We start from the raw sequence: 23,566 nt of genomic DNA on the forward strand, positions 1-23,566 counted from the left end.
AGCAACTCAGAAGATCAGTGTAGGAGCCCTTATTTACACTGTACCAGGTAGGCAAAATCATGTGAAATCTAATAAGAAGTGAAGTTTTATATGGTGTTTATAAATTTTCATTAAAGGCAATCATTTACAGCTGCAGTGTAACAAAAGACACAGTTGGGTCATTGCTTGACAAGTGGTCTAGACATTCCAACATGATGAACATGTATTTTGATGAAGCTTTATGTGAACACTCGCACATGTTCCCAATGAACTGATCACTAATTCAATACTTAGATAGTCATTTGTTTGGCCCCATGACGCTGCTTTCAACAGTGTACTCCTAAGTTTTCGGAACCTCTGAGACTACAACTTTTTGCATCCTCCTAAGTTAAGTAATAAAAATATTTAATGACCATTTTTCACATGGATAATTTGAGGCAAAGTCAGAAAAGCCACTTAAAAAAAAAAGTGAAGTTTAGATTTTTATACCTTCGAAAAAGTCTGTGCACGCGTACGCTAAACCTGAAAATTTTGCATGTGATAAATTACCAACACATTGTCTTCAAACATGAAATTTTATTCTCTTACTGCTTTCCCATAGTTTATACATTGAGGACAAAGTTTATGTTTTCTTTATAAGACAGCCCAAAATGGGAGTCTTCAGTACACATTTGCAAAAAATTATTTTTGCAAACTTTTTAAAATAATTTTCATTATAAAGGGCATGTTCTAAACCACTTCCAAAACTAAATTTGGTTCTACAATGCGAGCATGTAAGAATAATAACTAGTGGCAAAGTGAAAGTGAAAATACACCCATATTCTGCTGTAACTAAAATCTGACTTTTTTATTATATTTTACAGTTGTTTCTGGGGAAAGTAACATCAAAAATCCTGAGGAATAGGCAATGAACTTGAGTCAGAACAACCCGAAAAAATACAAAAATTAAAAGTGTCTTGTTGTGACTGATCATGACATATTTCAGTTGCGACAGATCATGACATATTTCAGTCAGTTTTCTGCTGTTAGAAACACAGAATCAAACTTCATATAGACTTGTCAACCCCCACCACAAAAGGCACCCCCAAATACTGAAGGAACCTCATTGGTAATGGAAGCTTCATCACGATGATGCCGTAAGTTGCTAATGCTGTTATCAGTTCCTGGCACAAAAACACATCTCTATGGTACCCCAACAACCTTATATTCTCAACCTGGCTCCGTATGACTTTTTTTTTCTTCTTAAAACTGATAGCTGAAAAGGAACTTCAGAGATGTCACTTCAACAATGAGGCCAAAGCAGCGAAAACTTAGCGGTGACCCTGAAGAGTATGTCAATGAATGACTTCCAGCACATCTTCCAGGGAATAGCAAAGGAGGAGGGACAAGTGGATTGCATTGGGGGTGGGGTGGGGTGGGGTGGGTGGGTGTGGGGGGACAAAGGTGTGCATGAGTGATTTTTTTATAATAAAGTGACATGTGGGCATTGGTGCCAGTCTCTATTAAACATTCCCCATGCAAAATTAATACTGTAGGTCAGTACAGTTTTGACAGTTTATTTAGATACTTTGACACTTGTAAACAACAAACAAGTACTGCATAATTTAACACAAAAATGTCTCCCATCCAACACAGTTTCACTTAACACCACTTTACGTAAAAATGACAAGGCATTTTTAGGCAACATCTTCATATGACAAAATAGTTCTTCGAATAATTTCCATGTCAAGACAGCGCATACTGGTGTGAAGTGTCCATTATTCAGATAAAGCACAACAAAGTTTTACTTGTGAAAAAAATGGAAATTAAACACACAGTTTGATGATCCCAGAACTCTTGCCCTGTTGTCACTATGCCAGTTGAAACTAAATTTTTGCCACAGACCAGATATTACACACATCTTTAATGTGCATATGTATGGTAACTCTGAACCTCTGAATCTCAGCAAGGGATAAAGTGATATAAAAAAAAGGCTCCATAACAACTTATAGTAAAATTTTCAATGTTGTGCCATGTATTACAGAATTGGCCACCCCACAATCTGTACTTCTGGTACCCAAAAATCATGGATCTTGATAATGTATAAAGATTTTTAACAATGATAAAATGGCAATTCTAGATAAATGGCTAAAACTAATGTATAGCAAAAATTTGAGCCATAAAGCTATGGCTAGTCATTTAGATATTTGCGACCCATGGCAAAAAAGGCTAAAACACAACGTTTGCACTTATTTTCCATAAAGTACATTATCTCTGAACCATTGGATTTTAGTAACAGATAATGATATTGAGAAAAAAAAATCAAATTTCACCAAGATAACCATCTTAAGAAAGTGTGGTAAACATTTCAACAATAGGCCATGAATAAGAATCACAAAATTCCCCAACTGGTACTTGTGGTTCCCAAGAATTGTAGTTCTTCATGGTTTTCTCAGCAACCGTCCTTGAACAAATGGTGCTTTTATATGCCACCTAAGACCAACCATAGGCAGCACTTAATGCAAAAGAACACACACATTTGCTCAATTTGCCTGCTCTGTGGGAAGTGTGTAATGTTTAAATTTTGATCCCATCCAGGATGGCTACAGTATGACCTTTCTTCAGATAGTTATACAAATGTTCGTTGGGCCAAGATCTATCAAAAACACTTGATCCCTAATCTCCATGATCAACAGAACCCAGAAAATGACACTCCCCCTCCCCCCCAAAATTGTATTTTCGTGTGTTCCATTTTGGAGCACACTAATACACAACAACTGCCGTGCATGGGCTCACTTTCTGCATTTTTATAAAAATTATCAACTTTGCCCTCAATCTGCCAACTACTGGAAAGTAGTAGGAGGATAAAATTTTATTTTTGAAGACCGAGTTAGAAGCTCATCACATACAAAGTTTCAGGTTTACTATGCACTTACTTCCAGAGATAAAAAAGGTAAACTGTATAGTTTTTTTTTCCTTACAAGCCCAGTGTAAGACAGTGGATAAAGTTGTACAAGCTGGCCTAGTTTTGTTACTTTCAAAAAAATATTGTCAGAGATATTAGTTCTCAAAGTTGCTGAAAACTGAGGGCTGCACTGTTGAAACCTATGCTATGGAGTCAAACAAATGACTACATATCTTCAAGTATTGAACTGTTGAAACAAATTACCGAAGTTCACTGCGAATGAGTGTGTGTTCAAAAAACAAAAATTCATTAAAAACAGTGTTTGTCCTGTGGGAACTTTTTCTGGAAGCACACCACTTGGCACAAAAGAGCCCAGTGACACTTCACACAATATTTATTCAAGAAGTTTCCTTAGCACATTATTCAGTTATTCATTAACCTGAGAATCCCTGACAAGTTTTTCGATACCAAATTGGATTCAACCAATGTGATGGAGGCTACAGCTTCCTACATTCTACAATGTAAAAATGAAAATTTCTTGGCAAGACAATAAACCTCTGTTGTCTGCATCAAAATTAAACTGATATTTAGATGTAGACTCCTATATTAATGTATTTTGTCAAATATTTTTCAGCGAATAGACATTATTCCCGAAGTCTGACTACAGAAGATTCGCAAACTGGCCATCCATGTTGTTGTTGTTGTTGTTGTTGTTGTTGAGGTCTTCAGTCCTGAGACTGGTTCGATGCAGCTCTCCATGCTACCCTATCCTGTGCAAGTTTCTTCATCTCCCAGTACCTACTGCAACCTACATCCTTCTGAATCTGCTTAGTGTATTCATCTCTTTGTCTCCCTCTACGAGTTTTACCCTCCACACTGCCCTCCAATGCTAAATTTGTGATCCCTTGATGCCTCAGAACATGTCCTACTAACCGGCCCCTTCTTCTCGTCAAGTTGTGCCACAAACTCCTCTTCTCCCCAATTCTATTCAATAGATCGGCAGTAACTATATTACCACAATGCTTTACAGTTACATATTTCTTTCGACGTGCAGTTCCAATTATGGTGAAAGGGTGGTGGTCTAACAACTTGAACTTCACACCCCCTCAGTATCCACATTGCCCAAACAATGTTTTGGTCAGAAGAAAGATGATTTCTTTTTCCTATCCATGATCTTTTCAAGCATATGTAACTGACTACCTTATTCAGTGCCGGGCCACTGGCTTCCAATCACTGCAGTTTCATTTCTGGTGTGGAATCTTGGCTCAATATCATCCAACGTAACAGATTGGAATGCAGCATCAGTAATCTGTCAACAGGAAGCAGGACAGAGCACTATGGATCACAGGTAAATCTTTCCTGTATTGCTTCCACTGCTGCTCATGATGACATGTATCACCTATCTGCATTTTTCTGTAATACATCAAGTTTTACACTGTTTCAGCCAACACCTGAGCACCCATTTTGTATTCAGTTCTGGTATAAATACTGAACCACAACATGTCTTATTTACCACGAACAGGATAATAACTTTGCCTTCTTTTTGCACAATTGCCACCTCTACCTTTTCTGAGTACAGGAAAGTACTCAATGGTGCCAACTGCAGACAAAAGAAAACTATTTTCATTTGTGAGTTTCCTTCCAGTAAAATTATATATAATCTTATGAATTATTTATGGGCACCCTGAATTTTTATTCTTGCTTCAATGGTTATTGAGTTGCAAAGACAGAGCACGCACACAGAAAATTACAACATAAAATATCAGTTTCTGAAGATCTCTAATTAATGTCCATCAATGGTTTCTTTTGTTTTTGGGAGGAGAACTAAACCACATTTAATAAAATATGGCTAAGCAGATGTGTGACTGCTCAAGAACAGCATCAGTCTGGATTGCCCTGTGACAGGTCAGATTGTTCTGATGAAATAAGATACCTTGAGAGCCCACATAGGATCATCTTTGAGCACTTTTCTAGGATTATTTTTGAAACTTTAGTAAGTCACACACTTGTCAGACATTTATCATCTGTCACCCAAATGCTGAGTCTTAGTTCTCGGGTTATACGAAACGAGAAACAGTAAATATAAGACCTTAGAGATGGCAGCTAGTATAATCTGAACAACACAAGAGTTGGATGAAATGTTGAAGGATGGTATTACTATAAATTAAAATTTGTTTTTATTGTGTAGGTTCCTGTTGCATAATTACTTCAGTCATGTGTCAACTTGGAGTGCAGAATAATTTATTCAGAAGAAGAAAGAATGCATGTATGACGTGGATTCTCGTGTCTACACACTACCTCACTGTGCAAGCAGTCTGCTATGCATCAATTGCTTGGGAGTTTGTGCTGGTTTTATTGCGATGAAACGGTGACGGAAAAAGAAAATACAAAGGTGACTACGGGTGATTTATTTGCAAATTTCAGACGATCACAGCACAATTTTAGATTTTCTGTTTGGGAAACTGCTGCGGTACAATTCGTTAACTAGTAGCTGCTTTGAACTATTTCATATGCATTTCAAAACAAAGCATTTCAGTACTTATTCCTGAAACCGAGAAATCCTTAAGGGAGGTTCCCAGTTTTTGTGTTACACTCAATTAACTTTCAACACACTATTGATATTTTATTTTATAAAGTTGTTAACACAACTTTAACCACAAAAGATTTTATATACATTCACACCCTTGGACTCAACAAATTCAGAACTTTTACAGCCCCCAAGATCCACTAGAACGGAAAAGAATCTTTTGCCTCAACAATGTCCATCATTTCAATTTCTAGTGGTTTGTTGTGGAACCACACATACCCCATCTTTTCTAAGACATTGGGGACCTCAATTATTGTGCTACTATTTGCTGTAGCATGAATGTTTGTCCACAGTTTTCATACACACTTTTCATGAATCTGTAGGCTTGTTGTTCTCCGTTTTCTTACTTTAAGATTTATCTAATTATTTACAATAATATGATCACAGACTGTTTATGTAATACTTGACACTCATGGCATTACAACTCACATTTTTGTTCACAATCCTTGTGACACCTCTGTTGTCTATAAATTTCAGTGTGCTTTCTCTGGAGTCAACAGACATTATGGCACATCAATTGACTCAAAGCAGAACGTGAACACACTACATAACTAAACACGCATAGGCCCCCTTGCCTATAGTGTGCTAAACAGTGCAACATATTCCCACCTAATCCAGGAAGTAATGCGCAACTGTGCATGACCTCCAATTTGAAGAAATTATGCATGTGTGCTTGCACTACTGGAAACTACAGGGTGGGGCATGAAATGTGTTACCATTTTGTTTTTGAATATAAACTTTATTGTCAATACAATCTGAAAGGAACATATACTACAATGAAGAGCCAACTATGGAGATTTGTTCTAACTCAGCACATGCTCAATATGTACACCATTTCGTTTCCTGGCTTCCTTCAAACGAACACTGAAGTTAGTGATTACCTATGGCAGATGTCTTCCTTAATTTCACTGCAAGCTTGAAGAATTTAGGAGGGGGGGCAATTTTGTCCGTCATTGAAGCAACCTGGAAACCTGGGTGAAATGACCCGCATCTCGAAATGCTCGTGTAAAAACTCCAACACAGTGTTTGCAGTATGTGTGGCCTTGCTCCATCTTGCATGAACCACTGCGTGTTGAAGGGCAGCGCAGTAGCAAGAAGCTGTGGAATGAAGCCATTGTGAAGCATGCTCAAATAACGCTCGCTGTTCACTGTTTCTTCAAAGAAAAAGGGTCTAATAAGTCCGTAACTGGAAATTGCTGCCCACACTGTAATCCTCTGAGCAGAATGTTGTCATTCGTGAAGCACTTGTGGGTTTTCAGTGGCCCAAAAGCGTACATTTTGTTTGTTAACCACATCGTCTAAATGAAAATGCGCCTCGTCTGAAAACCAAACGTTGCTGAGAGTTTCTTCCCTATTCTCCGTCCACCGAGCAAACAGTAGTCTCTGCTGCTTGAGTTCTTCAGTGAGCTTCTGTGCACAGGTCATCTTGTATGGGTACATATGGAGGCCACTTTTAAAAATTCGTTGAATGAAGCGTCTGGGTATTCCCAGTTGCACTGCTGCCTTTCTACACGATTTCCCGGGACTTCTCTGTACAGCAACTTGTACCGCTTCAATATTCTCCAACGAACAAACAGGCTTAGGCCGAGGTCGCTTCACTTCCAATACTGTTCCTTCCTGTACAAATTTATTGTACAACCTGTGGATGGCCTTCTTGCAAGGGACCCATCGTGTGTTAAACAGTTGACGAAAACGCCTCTGAGTTTCATGAAAAAGCAACACAATTGCCGACCGTTGCTGTGTCGTTAGTTTTCCATTATCAGCCTTTGCTGCTTACTAGTCTCCTAGCGGCAGTATCGTGAATTACACATCATTTTGTAACTCATCAGTTTTTCCAAGCTCTGCTGGTACTGCTGTAGAGATCCCAGTAGGATATATAATGTGCGTCGTAAATTGTGAAAGAAACAATTGGTAACACATTTCACGAGTCACCCTGTAAGTGCTTGTGCAAAGCTGAACAATAAAAATACATCAAGTGGACCCACCATTAGATCAACTAATTTATCCACAAATGATTCTCTCTCCATATTTTTCTTCTGGTACTGGATTGCACATGTTCTGTCTGAAGGGGTGAGTAGGAGTAGGACACAGCTGTACTGACTCTTCTCTATTACTGAAAAGTTGTCTTAATGGTATTATGTCTCCAGCGGTGTAAAAATTTTGGTGCACTCTATTTTGACAATTGTGGAATTCTAATATTGAGTATTCTGTTTCAGCAATGCAATAATTTTTCCGCAAGTGTCACTCAGAGCAGATTAAACAAATTTTCTGGGTTATTTGTTGGAAACACTGAAATTCTCAATGGAGATAATAAGATAATGCTGCTTATTGTTGGAAAGCATTTCAAGCTACAGCTGTGTTATAAGGGTGGTATTGTTGGCTAACCACATTATGGTGCTAAATGTACTTCTAATGTAGATTGTGCATATGGTGCCAACATGTGACACGCACACTACCCGAAACCAATAAGGCAAAATTTTTTGTTTGGTTTGCTAGCAAGCCCATCATTCGCTGGGAGAAATTAGGATATGAATTAACCAAGTTGCTTTCGACAGTAGAACAGTTAACAGGAAGGCATGTCTTATTTCAGATTATGGTTGAACAAACAAACCTCGAGGTCGATGTTACCTCTTTTTTTGACTGATTTTAAAATGTGTATGTAGCTGATGTTTATTTAACAAATTGAGAGATTTACACAATTCCAAGCATTTACCTTTGAAATAGTTGGTGGCAATGCAAGCATCAAATCTATGAAAAACACTGCATAAACTTGAAAATGGGAAATTTTTAAAATTGATAACACATTTTCACTGAAATATTTGTGTCCAACTTCAACAGAAAGAATATGCGACTTGCTCTCAAAATTTTTAACTCATTGACAGGCATTACTCTTAATGAATTTCACCTCAAAAAAAGAAATAAACTTTGAAAATTTATAGCTTAATTTACTGAGATTATCCACATACGATGAGATGATGTCAATGCTAAAACTTTGCTGAAAGGACAGACTGAACAGTTATCAGCAGCTAGTTACACCAAATTCTTCACATATTTTTAGTTTTGTGCTCTTTTCACAGTGGTTGAGCTGGCAGTGTTGTGAAATACCAATGAGAGACAATATATCCTTAGCCCCACAACTGATGGCATAAGTGATTTGGCTAACTATTGGATTCATAAGAAGAGGAAATGCTAATTTATTTCTGGTGAAGGGCAAATTAGAATCTTGATAATATTAAGATTCTAGATGAATACACGTGGTCTCGACTCCCCTACATTAATGGTTACTACTACTTCCTTTCAAGATAATGCCAATCTAACTGTTCTGGCATCAGTTTCATCTTTTCACTGGTCGTCCTATGTTCCTCTTTCCTTCCCATTTGTACTCTAAGGCCACCTCTGGAATCCTTGTTTATTCCATTCATTCCAGATGTTCCTTCTAACAGTTACTGCGCATATAATTATATAATGAAAACTAAATTTGAGCACTGCAATGTTTTCTTGATCACAGAAATTAATTTGACAGAGAGAAAGAATCTTATATATCTGACAGAGGTGGTATCTACCTATTGATGATTTTAGATGTGTAGCTCACAGTTATGTTGTCCAATGAAATATCTGTACAAAAATGAACTTTATTTCTGCAACAAAATAACCACAGAAACATCTTGCTACAGAGCACGCCAAATGATATGTGGGTCATCACTGTGCAAATGATCATGGTGTTCAGATTCTGCTCTTAACTGTGGCAGGCTGATCACTAGAATAAAAAGAATGACACAGTCACTCTGCAGCACATGAAAACCTCCAGCTTAAATGCTTAGTCATGAGTCCATATACATAGAATTTTAAAAAAATTTACTACACTATTCTTGTCATCCGCTAAAACAAAGGGCAACTCCCCCACCTATATTTGGTGTTTACTGCTCTGTCAACATATTACTGAACAATTGTACAAATAAGTGTATGATGTTTTGATAGTATGTACAAGTTCTCTCTCTCTCTCTCTCTCTCTCTCTCTCTCTCTCTCTCTCTCTCTTAAAAAATATCCCCTGGGTTTTCCAGGGTCACACTGTGCTTAGATACTAACAAATTTTGATCGATTTTATGACAATATCTACAAATTTTGTCAACATATAAGGACATAATGGGGCCTATGTTCAGAGTTAAAAGAAAGAACAGTCACATTAATGTGGCCAACACCTATGTTCAATGTCAAAGTGCAATAACCACCCAGAGGCAGCAGGTGGTATCACGAGCAGTAGAGGAAGCATGCTGGGGGAGACTGAAAACAGTGCAGTCATTGTCATAATGCGGAAACAGAGGAATTTATCTGATGTCCAGAAGGGCATGATCATCGGCTTTCGGGCCAAGGCTTTAAGTATTTATGATACAGCTAAGTTTGTAAACTGTTCACGTGCCGCCATGGTTAAAGTATACCATGCATAAAAAACTGGCTTTATCCAAAACTGACATTGAGGCAACATGGTTGCACCAGTGGCCACAGAGATGTGCAATTGCTAAGTAACTGACTATACAGATGAACCAATGGGCTACCAACAGTGTCTCCTCGATGGGCCTCTGCAGCTGGCTACTGGTGCATGCACTTATGCTGACTGCTGTTCATTGGCAACTAATGCTGGCATTTTGCATGTTAATAGGGCAACTTGACATTCTCTGAATGGTGACAGGTGACCTTTGAAGATTAATCAAGTTATATGCTCAATCTGATAGATGGCTGTTGGCATATACGGTGTGAAACATCTGAAAGCAAGCACGCTGCAACAATCGTTAGAGTAGTCCAGGCTTGGGGAGTGAGTGTTACAATCTGGCAATGTTTTCTTGGCATTTCCTGGGTGACCTTGTCACTCTGGAAGGGACAATGGATCAACACAAGTATGCATCTATTCTAGGGGACCATAACCAGGCTTCTGACAGGTGGTCACATTAATGTGACTGGGCAGTGTAGAATGAGGCTAGGTTGCAAAGGAAGTAAAAGATTGATAAATATTTACATTAGGAACAATCAGCTGTTGGGAGAAAACAGAAGAGCATTATCCATTTCAGTAATAAATTGTACTTTTCACAAAGAGCAATAAGAATAAAAGCCAAATACCATTTAAACAAAATGATTATGGAAGACACAGTAATGGACTAACATGAAAAGGACACATATGTGGACATTAAGTAAAGTGACAAGCAGGAAGTCTTTAGTAATAGAACTACTACTTCAATCTCAGACACCTGATTCCCAGCACTTTCCATGAATTTTGTTTTCATAGTCTGTAGCACTCTTCTTTTCTCATGTACATTTGAGGACTTCTTAGCTGTCCTTTTCTCTGCTACTGTTTCACTGTACCTACCAAGTGCACTTCAGAGGCTGTGCACCAATGCTATGCCTAACTCCCTCTTCTCATGGTCAGTATTAATTGTCACTTCTAGGACTAAACGTGGACCGCTCTTTATTAAAAAAAAACAAGATAGGGGCGATTTATCCAGAATTTTGGATACCATACTCTTCATAAACAGAGGCACTCATGCCATCATGCCAAGATATCTTTCTCCGATATGTCACACTGACTCAGGGCTTTTCTGTTCTTACCTGATGCGCGTTTTTTGAAGTTGCGACTGATTTATGTTGTCACTTAGATCTGTTTTGAAGCTGGCCCATTTCTACACACTTTTGGTTTGACAAATTTTCTCATTAATTCTCTGGGATGAACTAGAGGAAAGTACACAGCAAAGGAGTTTTAAGAGGGCACACAACTGAAATTTAGACAGAAACAATTTTTAAACAGCCATTAATATTTGCTTAGCCTGGACTGACAACATTTTATTTTCCACCCACCAAACAGCGCAAAACTTCTGTGAGAAAACGGACACGCTTGTAATATTTTTCAATCCAATAAATTTTAGCAACAGCTGTATACATTAAGATACTTTATTTTATTTTTAAAACAACCAGTTTCGGCAGTTTTGCCATCTTTAGGCCCCTGCATAATAAGAGTACACACGAAGTAAAATAAGGGTGTACAAATCAAGTTTACAAGAAGTGACAGGTAATCATAATACCACTTAACCTTAAAAATGATGAAAGTATTGGCATTAAATCAAATGTATATGTACATCCAGCACAATAGACTAAAACATGTACTTTATTTGTACACCCTTATATTACTTCATGTATACTCGTATTATGCAGGGGCATAAAGATGGCAAAATTGCCAAAACTGGTTGTTTTAAAAATAAAATATCTTAAAGTATACAGCTGTTGGTAAAGTTTATTGAATTGAAAAGTACACACCAGCCAATGTCCCCTGGCCATAATGGACCAACAGAGATTGCTTGTAATATTGTTGAAATCAGCTTGATGTGAAGGAACATATTTAAACAAATTACATAAAGCTCTCAGAAACTGAACAAGGTGCTAATAACACAAATACAATCTGTTTTAGTCCAAATGTAAGGAGCCATCTGGATTACCCTCGACTTTGAGCTTGCTATTCAGCTTTCTTAGGAATGCCTTATTAACATTAGGGCCATCCACGGCCATCTGAACCACTTGCGTTTTCAGATCAGGATTCACTTGCCTCAAATCCTTCACCTAAATCTTTAGCACCACCTTTTGTCAAAAACACTGAGGTAGGGTACGTGCTTGAAACCTGGCCCAATGCTCTATTCCAAAAATAGACAAATATATCGAACTCATCAATCCTTAGTCTCAAAATAATGTATGCCAAAGTCACAGGCAGCAACAATCTCTGTTTGGTGAAAAAGGCTCCAGTCCAAACAATACTACAACTACTTTTGAAGCTGCACTTTGGAGGCAATATTACTGTCTGGGAACACATCTGGAAAGATATTAACAGGCTAACAATTTCCCAAGAAGACGTGTCTCACAGCAGCCAACAGACGCAAATGGATCTCTGCCTTCATCATGGCATCTCTCTGTAGTATGTAACCATTGGCCGTTGTTCAGAAGTTCCTGCAATATAAGTCTGATGCAATTCACTGGAAATAATGCCTGGTTGGTGCAACATACCACAACTGCATGATGCACTCCCTGCCTGCACTGCAGCAGGCTAAAAATGGAGACAATTAGAAATACTACCTTTCTTAACTGAAACTGGTAATTATATTTTACAGTGCACCTGCCAAATCGAGGACGCCATCAGGACTGTTCTTTCCATTTTTTTGAGTTGACGATCAGCTGTGTGGGTCCAGAGGTGGCCACACCTGATGCAGTAGAATTGGAGCTATGACCATTTGTGGAGACACCATAACCTTCCTAACATTCTCAGGCCCAGCTTGCTTCTTTCCCTTGTATGATTGCACAAGGCTTACTTGCCTATATTGCTGAACAAGAAGTTGGTTTTACAGAGTATGAACCAGACAATTTTTCAGACACATTCTCTGCAACCCACCAAAATTCTGGAACCTCAGTCCAGGGAGGGATGAACACACTTCCAGTTCATCAAGTACATCCTGAGGTAACATATGCAGAAGAAAGTATTGCATCTAAACAATATAATGAGATGCAGCCAAGAGTTCACAAAAAAGGAAAGCCACTAAAAAAATTTGCAACCTGTGTTTTTTCGTTACTATGAGCAACTTCTACCCCACTCCCTCGCCTATCTCTCTCCCTGGGAAAAGTAAGGCAATAAAATCTTCCTTGCACCTGTGTGATGAAAAATCATTTATGTTGACTATTACCCACAGCAGCATCAGAAATGTTAGCCAGTGAGGATGCAAGTGATGGGAAGAATAGCCTCGCTCCTCATGCACCTACTCCCACAGTGCCCACTTACCCTACAGCCTCCCGCAGGCTTTAGCTCAATGTTAACCAAACGAACTGCACACCAAAGTCCAATGACTGCTTGTTGGTGTTCTAATTACTCTACCACTAAAGATCTATAATCAATTTTATTCATACACATCACAATGAGATCAATAGCTGTTGGTATTTACAACAGTAATTTTTAGATATACATCCACAGACTGTACTGCATGCAGACCTATTACGTCCTTGTATCCCTATCCCTAGTTCAAAATAAATGGATTCAAATAGGCCACAAACTCCCCTAAAAGCACATGTCTTTGGGATAACACCACATTAATAAACAAGTAACTATTCCCAGTATTTGCCAGAACCACACCCCTCCAGCCATGGTGCTATCTTGGCTGAAACTGAAAGGGCGGTGCAGGATGGGGAAAAACACATTACCAAAGATTTTAACCTGTATGATACCTGTATCTTTAAGTGTTTAAATTGCATTAATCTTCACATAATCTAGCATGGCATTAAAACAAGACCTGTTGAATATTCTTGTTACACATAACTGCCATCTTTGCACAGGATGATCAAATATTTGTTTACTTGAAGTTAGTATTCATATTAAATTTAATTTCAGTTGTAATTCTTTTCCTATATTAATGGCAGCAAAGACTGTCAGTAAGATCAACCAGAGCTGTCAATCAATGGTCATGTGAGCTTCATTAGGGCTATTTGTGCATACAGGCAGACATATCTTCATAGGCAATGACTTTTCATTGTGTAGCAATAATCCTTAGTCTCAAAATAATGTATGCCAAAGTTAACAACAATACACAAATGACATACACCACACGCACAAACTGAATAGGAAAATGCTTATGTGTAGCAAGTGGCACCAATGCATGTGCCGACAACATGGAACAGTTGAACATAGATCTCTGGTGAGTGACAAGTATGGCGAGTGACAATTTTTCTACAGCCAACATCCTATTCATATAGCAAAAAGAGTTTTAAAATGTGTATTTTCTCTGCAGAGTGCAATACTGCCAATTATTTAATAGAAAACGTAATGATAATCTGTAGTTCCTCTACAAGAACTATGCAAATGGCTGTGTATGTTCTTAACAACACATTTTAGTCACCTTGGTATCTGAGGAAGGAGGTCATAAAATTCTTTAAGTTTTTGCAAGAATGTGTCAAGCACTAAAAACACATTTAAACACAGATTGAAAGACTTTTTGATAGGTAACTTGTTCTACTCTTGTAGACTAATATCTTAACAGAGAACGTTACATCAGCTTAAGTAAAAATGTCAAAGATTTCAGTTTTGAAAGCACTTGGTCACAACAGTCAAGATTACGCATTTTGTGTATGGTAAATTTATTAATATTATGAGAAGGATAGTAGCTACTCACCATATAGCGGTAACGCTGAGTCGGAGATAGGCACAAAGAAAGACTCTCACAATTAAAGATTTCGGCCATTGGCCTTCGTCAACAAGACACACACATATAAGCCCGCACCCCCCACACACACAAAAGCGACTGCAGTCTGAGGCAACTGAAACAACACTGCGAACAGCAGCACCAGTGCATGATGGGAGTGGCGACTGAGTGGGGTTAAGGAGGAGGCTGGTGTGGGGAGGGGGTGGTATATTATGGCTGGCAGTGGTGGACAGTGAAATGTTGCAGTTTAGACAGAGGACAAGGGAGAGTTGGGGAGGGGGAAGTAGCGGAAAAGGAGAGAATATTGTACATTCCATCCTGGATTTTCCATTGTCTGATAAATTTATCAATAGTGCATAATGTTTCATTCTGACAGCGTGTTAATTCTGTAAATATTAGCTGTTCCAGTTTACCGCATTGTATTCACCTATTTAGACAATATCCTGACATATGATAAGGGTAGTAAGCATTGTATTCAAATGTTTTATGTTTTTAAGTAATACTTTCTGACATGTTCCATACCCAAGAGAATCATCTCATTTTTTGGGTCTATGGAACGAAAACTGAATCGAATTTAATCTATTCTACTTTCAAGCGTCAATGACCCACTTAAACATTAAAATTTCAATTATAAAAAATTATAAACATATTAGGCACAAAAAGTATGCGGGCCATTTCGAAAGGAAAGAACAACTCCCCCCTTCCCCCCCCCAAAAAAAATCCAATTTCTGTTCAACATATTAGCTATTCACATAGATAATAATTTTTTTTCCCAATTGTATTCAAATTTAATTGAACCTGTTACTGCATGTCACACTGTCACAGCACTCCATCATTTGATGTTCATTTGAAGCAAAGTGCCGTTGTAGAGTTCCTGTTTTGTTACAACGAGACAGTGACAAACATTCAAATAAGAGTGAATAAGGTGTATGGGGTTGACAGTATTGATTGATACAGTTAGTCATTGGGAAGCAGATTATCTGGTGAAACAGGCATGCCAATATGCACGAACTTCCACGGAATGACAGGTCTACATTTGCAGCTACATGCACAGTACACAAGCCACTGTAAAGTGCATGGTGATTGACACCTTGTACAATTAGTAGCCAATTCCTTTCCCGCTCCTCTCACAAATGGCGCGAGGGGGAAAAAAAACTGCCTGTGCGCCTTCGTAAAAGCCCTAATTTCTCTTATCTTTGTGGTCCTTCTGTAAAATATACATTGGCAGCAGCAGAATCTACCTGCAGTCAACCACAAGTTCCAGTTCTCTAAATTATCTCTCAACAGTGCATCATGAAAAGTTGTCTCGCCACATGGGATTCCCATTTCAGTTAATGAAGCATCTCTGTAATATTTGCATGTGGATTGAACCTACTAGTAACTAATCCAGCATTACACCTTTGAACTGCTTCACTGTCTTCCTTCAATCCAATATGGTGGACATCTCACAAACTCTACCAGTATTCAAGAATGGTTCACCCGAGTGTTCTGTGTGGTGCCTCCTTTGTAGATTACCTATAAAGTTCTCCCAATAAACGTAAGTTGACAATTCGCCTTCCCTACTATAATCATTACTGCACAGCACAATGTGCAAGTATTCACAGTCTGATGTTGGCTGACAAACACATAACAATGAACAAACTTACAGTCTCTTTAGGAGTAAGAGGAGCGAGTGTATGCAGAATATTGAGAGAGTTGAAGCCGTAAAAGAGTTGTGCCAGGTAGAATTCTAGAATGTCCACTAAGCAACACAAAAGACAGTGTGGAACAAAATTTTGGAACACTACAACAATTCTCTTCCTTGCAAAAATGAAAACTGTTTGGATAACTTTGAACCACAGACTAAAGGTTAATTGATTGAATGGTCTCATGAAATTTGTCATATATGAAGAAATTCTAAACTGTGCCTCCAGCAGGAAAAGTGATAGCTACCATATTTCCTCAATTCAGGAAGACTGTTGCTTGTGAACATCATGCCATAGGAATCATTATCAGTTCTGAAGAGTACATGGCAACCCATAAAGAACTTAATGCTTGAATACAACATGTTCAATAACAATGGCAAAACATTGATTTTTAAAGTAGCATCATAATGCACATTCACATACATGTGAGAAAACCTCAATGAAATTGCACAGCACAATTAGACAACACTGAAGGGCCCACCCCACAGCTTTGATCTGCCTACATGTGATTACCACCTCCTTGGTAAACTGAAGCAATCCCTTCATGGTACAAGATTTGAAGACGAGGACTTACTTGTGAAGACTGTGGCTCAAACATGCTATTCCAGTCTTTTACCGTTCAGACATTCAGGCCTTAGTTCCATGGTGACATAAGGCAGTTGAAAGTAACAGAGAGTAGGCACAAAATTACACTTTTTTGGCGCATTACTTTTGGATTGAGGATCCTGCATCTACTGTTATGTGGAATGTTATTGAGCACACACTATAATGTTATTCATGTATCTAAAACTGCATGTTAATTGGGACATGATTAATAAATGTAGGTGGTGGGGAGGAAAAATAGTCATAATACTGCATTCAACCATGAGAAGCGGGCTACTAACCAAAACGAAAATAGTGACAAATCAGATCTTTGCATCAGCTTAGACAGTCTGTGAAATCAAAATGGCAGATGTGGAGTTCTCCAAGGCTCAATCTTAGGTCCACCAGTGTTCCTTGCATTTCTGTCAAACAAATATACAAGAAGCAGCATTAGTTCTTTTTGTGGATGACCACAGTTTTGTAATCAATCCAAGCATGCATACAGCAACAGAAGAAATGGTAAACAACATTCTTAACAGTGTCATTAACTGGTTTTCTGTGAATAGTCTCACTCTCTATTGTGAAAAGGCACACCATATTAATATTCACTTCTGAACGTCAGGGAGGGGTACTAAACCAATGATAAAGGTAACACATGGTGTGGAAATACTAAATACGTTGGAAATTTCAAAACTTTTACGTGTATGACGAGATAAAGAAATTATTCAGATAGTGAAGGGAGATGAAAATTTAATAGTCATGGTCGGATGGTATTAGATAGTATGAAAAGGAAGAGAAGGAAAAGTAGTAGGTGAATATGGAATGAGAGTAAGGAATGAAAGAGGAAGCCACCTTGTAGAATTTTGCACAGACCATAATTTAATCACAGCTAACACTTGGTTTAAGAATCATGAAAGAAGGCTATATACACGGAAAAGGGCTGGAGACACTGGATGTTTTCAGATAGATTATATAATGGTGAGACAGAGATTTAGGAACCAGGTTTTAAATTGTAAGACAATTCCAGGGGCAGGTGTGGACTCTGACCACAATCTGTTGGTTATGAACTGTAGATTAAAACTGAAGAAACTGCAAAAAGGTAGGAATTTAAGACGACGGGACCTGGATAAACTGAAAGAATCCCAGGTTATAGAAAGTTTCAGAGAAAGCATTAGGGAACGATTGACAAGAACGAAGGAAAGAAATACAGTAGAAGAAGAATGGGTAGCTTTGAGAGATGAAATAGTGAAGGCAGCAGACGATGAAGCAGGTAAAAGGACAAGGGCTAGTAGAAATCCTTGGGCAACAGAAGAGATACTGAATTTAACTTATGGAAGGAGAAAACATAAAAATGCAGTAAATGATGCACGCGAAAAGGAATACAAACGACTCAATAATGAATGACAGGAAGTGCAAAGTCGCTAAGCAGGGATGGCTAGAGGACAAATGTAAGGATGTAGAGGCACATATCACTAGAGGTAAGATAGATACTGCCTACAGGAATATTAAGAGAGACCTTTGGAGAAAAAACCACTTGTATGAATATTAAGGTCTCAGATAGAAAGTACTAAGTGAAGAAGAGAAAGCAGAAAGGTGGAACGAGTATATAGATGGTCTATACAGGGGTGAAGTACTTGAGGACAATATTGTGGAGATGGAAGAGGATGTAGATGAAGATGAATCGGGAGATATGATACTGTGTGAAGAATTTAACAGAGCACTGAAAGACCTAAATCAAAACAAGGCCCCAGAAGTAGACAACATTCCATTGCAACTACCGATAGCCTTGAGAGTGCCAACCCTGACTAAACTCTACCATGTGGTGAGCAAGACACGCAAAACACCCTCATATTACAAGAAGAATATAATAATTCAATCCCAAAGAGAGCAGGTGTTGTCTGGTGTGAAAATTACCGAACTATCAGTTTAATAAATCATGGCTGCAAAATACTAACATGAATTCCTTACAGACGAATGGAAGAACTAGTAGAAGCCGACATCAGGGAAGATGAGTTCTGACTCCATAGAAATGCTGGAACATGTGAGGCAATACTGATCCTACAATTTATCTTAGAAAATAGATTAAGAAAAGGCAAACCTACATTCCTGGCATTTGTCGACTTAGAGAAAGCTTTTGACAATGTTGACTGGAATCTTCTCTTTCAATTTCTGAAGGTGGTAGCAGTCAAATACAGGGAGAAAAAGGATATTTGCAATTTGTACAGAAACCAGATGGCAGTTATAAAGAGTCGAGGGGCATGAAAGGGAAGCAGCGATTGGGAAGGGAGTGAAACAGGATTGTAGCCTATCCCCAATGTTATTCAATCTATATACTGAGTGAGGAATAAAGGAAACAAAAGAAAAATTTGGAGTAGGAATTAAAACCCATGGAGAAGAAATAAAAACTTGAGGTATGCCAATGACATTGTAATTTTGTCAGAGACAGCAAAGGACCTGGAAGAGCACTTGGATGGAATTGACAGTGTCTCGAAAGGAGGATATAAGATGAAAATCAACAAAAGCACAACAAGGATAATGGAATGTATCCAAATTAAATCAGGTGATGGTGACGGAATTAGGTTAGGAAATGAGGCACTTAAAGTAGTAAATGAGCTCTGCCATTAGGGGAGAAAAATAACTGATAGTCGAAGTAGAGAGGATATAAAATGTAGACTGGCAATGGCAAGGAAAGTGTTTCTAAAGAAGAGAAATTTGTCAACATCACATATACATTTAAATGTCAGGAAATCTTTTCTGAAAATATTTGTATGGAGTGTAGCCATGAATGGAATTTTACTTCCATGATAAATAGTTTAGATAAGAAGAGAGTACAAGCTTTCGAAAAGAGGCGCTACAGAAGAATACTGAAGATTAGATGAGTAGATCACGTAACTAATGCGAAGGTACTGAACAGAACAGAGAAGAGGAATTTGTGGCACAGCTTGACTATAAGAAGAATTGCTTGGTACGACATGTTCTGAGGCATCAAGGGATCACCAATTCAGTATTAGAGGGCAGTGTGGATGGTAAAAATCATAGGAGGAGACCAAGAGATGAATACACTACAGAAGGATGTCGGTTGCAGGAGGTACTTTGAGATGATGAAGCTTGCACAGTATAGAGTAGCATCATCATCATCATCATCATCATCATCATCATCATCAACAACAACAACAACAAGAAGTCCATATTGATGAGAATTTAAACTGGAAAAAGTACATTTGGAACTCCTAAGAAACTCTGTTCTGCCACATTTGCACTTAATCACTGCAAATCTTGGGGAGAGAAAAATCAGTAAGATGACATATTTAGCATACTTTCATTAAACAATGTCATGTGGAATAACATTCTGGGTAACTCATTGTTAAGAAAGAAAATCTTGCTCAAAAACGTGCTGTAAGAATAAATGTGGTTTTTAAAACAGACCGAGTTGCAAAATTTGAAAATAAACTGAAAACGTTTCTCACTGACAACTCTTCATAAACAATAGAGTAATTTCTATTTCTCTAATATGTACAAGGAGGTGGGTAGGAATTACTAACTCACATCTGTACTATGGAAATATGGACGGGTCCGGTTCCACCCGTCAGCTTTTACCCATAACATCACAAATATGGTGGAAACGACCATACACTACGACTCCAATATGGCACCTATGACGTCATTATGTAAACATGATAACAAACCCGAAAATACATTGAAAAACCAACACACACATGTTCCACAAAAATCCTAATGAAACTAACGGGACAAGCATGGGAAACTGGTTTTTTTTGGATGGGGACAAAGTAAATATAAACACACACACACACACACACACACCACCGACAATACAAAACTCCCGAAATTCCACTAAACACAATATCTCCTGAAATCTGACACTTCACTTGACCTATATAGCTCAAGAGCAACTCCCAATACCGAAACACCCACAGCTACAACCACCCATTGGAATAAAAGAGTTCCCTTCACCCACATAGGTCAACAGTGACTCCCAAAACAAAAAAAAGCCCACAGATATGACCACAAATTAGAATTTGAAACTTCCCTTCAACTACATACCTACAAACCAGCACACGATACCAAATCACCAATGCAACAAACCACACAACTCAGAACCACCCCAGCACACAACAAATACACTAAAAACAAGAAAAATATAAGCTTACCACAATAAAATTCCAGTACCATAACATAGATCAGCCACCACAATCTCACACAGACACACACCCAGCCCCCCCTCCCACACACACAAACAAGCGAAAAAATACACAACCAGAAGAAAGAACCAACCCACCCCTACCTCCCCCCCCCCAAAAATAAAATACCCATAAAAAAAAAAAACACACAAAATAAACAAATCTCAATCACACACTACAGCCGAACAAAATAGATCCTCCACAAGTAAATCACAAACAACCTCCTCCCCCCCCCTCCACACACACACACACACACACACACACACACACACACACACACTACTAACAACCCCCCCCCTCCCACACAAACAGCCACCCACCCACACAAACCACCTTCGGCCTGTACATCTTACTAATAGCCCTTAAAAAATAAAAACACATGAGACTGAAGGTTAGAAGAGTGCCTCTTCCCCCTCCCAAGAACTGACTTAACGGCCCCCCACACATCCTTTCTATGGGATTCGCACAAGCCCCCGTCTCATAATTTTTAAACTCTGAACTATGGTTCACTACCAAATGACTGTAGCCCCCTCTTACCCAACTCCCAATAAGAAGAAAAAGCATCAGAAACTGCAGTAGAACCCGGTTCTATAAACTCCTCAATTAACCCCACTAATTCCCTCATAGACCGCCCCTCCACAACCCTAAAAACACATTCCGAACACCCATCCCCCTGTACAACGCCCCCCCCCCCCCCCACCCGGAGACCAACCACAGACTTACCCCTCCCATGCCCACCCATCATAAACTCAGAACATACTTCACAACAAAACTAAAACCAGTCAAGCACATTCCTCTCTCTCACACCAATCTCATGCGCACAAAAACTGCGACAGGATTTATAACAAAAGTAGTACATCAACAACACAATCTCGCGCATTCCCAAATTTGACTTCTCGAACCAGAAACCACGTCATGTGGAGTGCCATTTGGTTAACCTTGGCGCCTTACAGTCCCTGGTCCGAGACAGTGGAACTTTTGTCAATGTCATGTCCACAAACAGCGCACTTCACCCCCTCTGCCAACAACCCAAACAGTTGCAGAAATTTTATCAGCCCCAGCAGACTCACCCACATCATAGTATGCAAGCACACACTATTAATTTTATCTGTCATATCCATACCTAACAAGAGCAGCAACAAATTAATATACTCAAATTAACACATGACCTACAGCAAACAGCACTACAATAGCTTTCACACAAAAACACTAAAGCGTTAGCTCACTGAAAACAATTCCTCTCCACACACAGCCAAAACGAGAACCAGCCCAAATAAGCAGTAACACCAAACTGAACCATTTACACCACACAACACAAAACCCCTAAACACACCACCAGAGGGCACCACCAACACCAACACGACACCTACAAACAAGCCACACTCACAAACCAAACTCCGTGCCGTCATGACATCACACACCACAGTAGCCTTATGCCACGGGTCAAAGCTGATGGGTGGGATTGGACACTTCGGTTGACTCCTGTACTAGCCTACTTACAATATATAAAAAAAATAGATTTATAATGTTCAGCATTTAGCCATATTTACAAATTAATTTGCAATGTGAATGTGAAACAACTCATTCTGCATAATTGCGATTTATCACGCAAATGGTCCACAGAACATAAAACCAACCAACTCAACAACCCACCTAAACCTAAAACCCAGTGATGTCATTCGTGCAACCGTATTGCAAAAGTATCTGTAATTTTGCCATAAAAAATATACTTGGGGGAAAAAGAAACGAACAAGGCAAAATCCATGGGCATAGACAATCTCCCCCCCTCTCAAAGTACAGCAAAAATGCAAAAAAAATCATCAATTTCACATGAAAAAAAAATTTAAAAATAAAAAAACAACTTAACATATCAGCAGCTCCAATTAGCCACTACCACTAAACTGATACCAGTTAACCACGAAACAGTGATATCCACAGAAAGGGCAGAACACAAATGCTGGTACTTATAAACTTGTTTAACCTATACTGCTAAAATAAACCCAACACTACCCACCAACCACAAAAGCCTCAAACTTAACAAGCCATTTACAATGTATGACTGATATCATCACTTGCACTAAATCTATACAGGTAAAATGAACAACCCCTGCTCCCCCCCCCCCTCCCCCACACACGAGATGCACACACTTTTCTTCACCACAAAAGTGTTAGGACACAGAGCAGAAATCTAATCACCTGTCCTATTCATGTAAAAGCTAACTTCAATACGTTCAACGTGTATGTATATTCTGAGCTATTTATTTTCACTTCATTATGATCACAAATCCTGTATCATTGTGAGATGATCACTGGATGAATAAATAAAATGCTTAGATCATGCTCTTCCTTTAACAGCTAGAAACTATAAATGTAAATGTTCTATAGGGCCGGATACATTAAAGTGAAGATAAGGCTGAAGAGACTCCATGCAAGT

The 23,566-nt window shown here is 38.7% G+C and overlaps 1 protein-coding gene across 1 annotated transcript in view; it reads right to left on the minus strand.

Moving 5' to 3' along the window:
- LOC126354182 (craniofacial development protein 1) overlaps positions 1-23,566 on the minus strand; it is a 52,503-nt gene that overhangs the window by 26,141 nt on the left and 2,796 nt on the right. The window lies entirely within an intron of this gene.

Source organism: Schistocerca gregaria, chromosome 3 (assembly GCF_023897955.1).
Source record: "Schistocerca gregaria isolate iqSchGreg1 chromosome 3, iqSchGreg1.2, whole genome shotgun sequence".
Taxonomy (NCBI): Eukaryota; Metazoa; Arthropoda; class Insecta; order Orthoptera; family Acrididae; genus Schistocerca; species Schistocerca gregaria.